We start from the raw sequence: 4,297 nt of genomic DNA on the forward strand, positions 1-4,297 counted from the left end.
GGGGCGCGGAGGGGCGGGGGGCAGGAAGGGGGTGGGAACTCGGGCCCTCGCCAAGGCAGGAAGTTTTGACAAGGAAACAGGAGCCGGGGGAGGGGAGATCCAGGCGCCCGGGAGGGAAAACTGTGTTCAGGGTGGGATCACAGAGGCTGACTCTGCGCGGCCTGGGCCAGAAGCAGAGAGGGATGAGGAGAGGAGGTCAGCTCAGGGACCCAGGGCCCGAGTCCCTCCCTAGCTTCCCCTCGTTATGCGGCCTGGGTTACTTAACCTCTCGTGCCTCAGCTTTCCTATCTGCAAAGTGGGGTTGTGGGAAGGAATCAGTGAGATCGCCTACGTAGGGCGCTGTCCAGTGCTGCCCAGCAACCGTGATCTTATTAAGACCCCGCCCGGGCACCGCATCCCACTAGTCTCGGAGAGGCTGACAGGGCGAGGCCCCTCCTCTCCTCCTGCCGCCCCTAATCACGCTGCGGAAAGCCGGGCGCGGTGGCTCATGCCTGTAATCCTAGCACTTTGGGAGGCCGACACCGGCGGATCGTGGAGCCCAGAGTTGGAGACCAGCCTGGCCAACATGGCGAAATCCTGTCTCTGCTAAAAATACAAAAATTAAGACCGGGCGCCTTGGCTCAAGCCTGTAATCCCAGCAGTTTGGGAGGCCGAGGAGGGCGGATCCTTTGAGGTCAGGAGTTCGAGACCAACCTGGCCAACATGGTGAAACCCCGTCTCTACTAAGAGTACAAAAAAATCGGCTGGGCGTTGTGGTGGGCGCCTGTAATCCCAGCTACAGGGGCAGGCTGAGGCAGAAGAATCGCTTGAACCCAGGAGACGAAGGTTGCAGTGAGCCGAGATCACACCACTGCACACCAGCCTGGGCGACAGAGCAAGACTCCGTCAAACAAACAAAAACCAAAACAAACAAAAAACGCGCCAGGTGTGGCGGTGCGCACCTGCGGTCTCAGCTTACTGGGGAGGCTGAAGAGGGAGGATCGTTTGAGCCTGGGAGGTCGAGACTGCAGTGAGCCAAAATCCCTTCACTCCACTCCAGCCTGGGCGACAGACAGAGCGAGACGCTATCTTTAAAAAAAAAAAAAAAGTCACACTGCGGGAGAGTGTGACCCTGGGAAGCAGTCTCCGGTGCAGTCTCCACCTCTGCCCGCCCCCTTTCAGGCCCACGCCCCGCTGCGTGCAAGCAGCTCCTGAGCCCACTCAGGCCAGTGCGAGCGCCACCTCGCGGCCAGCACCGGTTTCCCAGCGCCCCATAGCCGGGGGACCAGACCTGGGAGCCCTTCCTCGCCTGATGTCAATGAATATTAGCTTTCGCCATCGTTAGCCCTTCAGGCGTATTGCCTCATTGAATCCTTCACTCGAGATTGGCTTCATTATTACGTCCTTTTACATATGGCCAAACCGACGTTCCGAGGGGCTTAGGACACTAATCAGTAGCAGAAGCACTATTTGGTTTGGTTTTGAGACGGAGTCTTGCTCTGCGGCCCAGGCGCGATCTCGGCTCACTGCAACCTTCGGCTCCCGGGTTCAACCGATTCTCCCGCCTCAGCCTCCCGACTGGCTGGGATTACAGGCGCGCGCCAACATGCCCGGCTAATTTTTGTATTTTTAGTAGAGATGGTGTTTCACCATGTTGCCCAGGCTGGTCTCAACTTCCTGGGCTCAGGCGATCCGCCTGCCATGGCCTCCCATAGTGTTTGGATTACAGACCTGAGCCACCGCGCCCGGCTTAGAAGCAAGATTTGAACCGAGGTCAGTGGTCCGCTGATTCCAGGGCTCACGCTCCACCTCCTCACACAGAGAGCCACAGAGTAAGCTTAGTTGAGGAGGAGCAAAGCAGGATCATCTCTCCTGGGAGACTTCTAAAAATCAACTGTATTGAGGTATAATTGACATACAATAAAAAATGTACCTACTTAAAGAGTACAATTTGATGAGTTTTGTGTTTTAGACTTTTTTAAATTGGGGTAAAATATAAATACTATGAAATGTATCATTTGAAACATTTTCTTTCTTTTTTTTTTTTTTTTGAAACGGAGTCTCGCTCTGTCGCCTAGGCTGGAGTGCAGTGGCCGGATCTCAGCTCACTGCAAGCTCCGCCTCCCAGGTTTACGCCATTCTCCTGCCTCAGCCTCCCGTGTAGCTGGGACAACAGGCGCCCGCCACCTCGCCCAGCTAGTTTTTTGTATTTTTCAGTAGAGACGAGGTTTCACCGTGTTAGCCAGGATGGACTCGATCTCCTGACCTCGTGATCCGCCCGTCTCGGCCTCCCAAAATGCTGGGATTACAGGCTTGAGCCACCGCGCCCTGCCGGAAACATTTTCAAGTGTACAGTTCAGTGGCATAAGTACATCACAGTGTGGAACCATCGTGTTATTCATCTCCTTTTCCGCTGAAAAGGTCAGACCTTTTTCATCATCCCAAACTGCAACTCTGTATCGATTAAACAGTAACTTCCATTCCTCCTGCCCCCAGCCCCTGGTAACCACTATTCCACTTTCTGTCTCTATAAATTTGTCTGTTCTAGGTACCTCAAATAAGTGAAATAGTGAATACTTGTACTTTTGTGTCTGGCTTATTTCACTTAGCATAATATTAGCTCGATGAATTTTTTGTATGTGTGTGCATCTGTTTTAACAACCAGCCCAATAAAAAAAAAAAGTTTTTAAATTTCCATCTCCTCCAAAGTTTGCCTGTTCCGCTTTACAGATAATGTCCCCAAATTCCATTCTCACTCCTCAACCCAAACCCTGTCAAATCTCTGATCTGCTAGGCTGAGCACGGTGGCTCATGCCAGTAATCCCAGCGTTTAGGGAGACCGAGGCAGGCAGAGGTGGGGAGTTCAAGACCAGCCTGGCTAACTTGGTGAAACCCCGTCTCTACTGAAAATACAAAAATTAGCCAGGCGTGGTGGCGGGTGCCTGTAATCTCAGCTACTCAGGAGGCTGAGTCAGGAGAATCGCTTAAACCCGGGAGGTGAACGTTGCAGTGAGCCAAGATCGCACCACCATTGCACTCCAGCCTGGGCGACAGAGTGAGACTCTGTAAGAAAGAAAAGAAAGAAAAGGAAAGAAGGAAGGAAGGGGGAGGGAAGGGAGGGAGGGAGGGAGGGAGGGAGGGAGGAAGGAAGGAAGGAAGGAAGGAAGGAAGGAAGGAAGGAAGGAAGGAAGGAAGGAAGGAAGGAAGGAAAGAAATCCCCCATGTGTTTTCTGTCACTGTAGGTGTATTTGTTCTAGAATTTCCATATAAACGGACTTGCACAATGTGTGCTTGCTTTCCTTTGGTTTCTTTCACTTACCACAGAGCTTTTCAAAAGTCCACTCCTTCTCACCATGAGTAGAATTCCACTGTATGGATCAACCTTGTCTTACCCCTACCCCAGCTGATGGGCACCGGGTCTTTTCCAGTTTGGGACTACTATGAGTGAAACTACTATGAACATTCTTGTACAAGTCTCAAGTGGATATGTATGCTTTCATTTCTCTTGATTGCTGCTTAGGAATGGGACTGCTGGATCATAACAGTTACGAATTTTTTACGTATTCTAGTTTCAGGTGGTCTAAAATGTATAACTGAAAATACTTTTGTCTGGGAAACTTCGATGTCAGAGACAAGCAAGAGATGTTTAATTGGTGTTGTAAGGGATGAGAGGTGTGTGGGGGTGGGCAACTGGATGGTGCTGTTGGCTTTGGGGCTTTGGGGAAGAAAGGGAAGAATGAAAGGTTCAAGGCGGCTTTTTAGGACTTCAGTGTCACCAAGAGCCTCCAGCAGAGGGCAGCAGAAACCATAGGACAGCTCAAGGGCCGGTGGCCAAAGATCATGGAGTTGCAGACTATCAGAGGCCAGAGGGACCTTGAAAGTCACCTGATCCAGCACCTTCAAGGAGCAGAGTGGGCGACTGAGGCCCGAAAAGGAAGAGGAACAGGCAGTCTTCCCTTCCTTTGCCTGGCCCTCTTGTTCTCATCCTTCCACACTCTGACATGAAATGTTTAACACACGCATGTCTCTCTCCCTAGGGACTGAATTCTTCAAGGACTGGGGCCAGGTCAAAATCATCTTTATGCTCCCAGGACCTGGAACAAAGTAAGTGCTCAATAAACTGCCACCTTGTGCAGTGCTCTTCCAGCTCCCTGCCCGCCAGCTCTGCCTACTGGGCCTAGCCCTACATATCGCTAAAAGGATGGACGTCCCCTGAGGCCTGCCAGGAAGGCAGATGCAGGCTCGAGGTTCTCATTCATTCACCCATCCAATAAACACCATTTTGTGTCTGCCTAGTACTCAGGACACAGAGGAAATG

Source organism: Trachypithecus francoisi, unplaced genomic scaffold, assembly GCF_009764315.1.
Source record: "Trachypithecus francoisi isolate TF-2019V2 unplaced genomic scaffold, Tfra_2.0 Lachesis_group5, whole genome shotgun sequence".
NCBI classification, from domain to species: Eukaryota; Metazoa; Chordata; class Mammalia; order Primates; family Cercopithecidae; genus Trachypithecus; species Trachypithecus francoisi.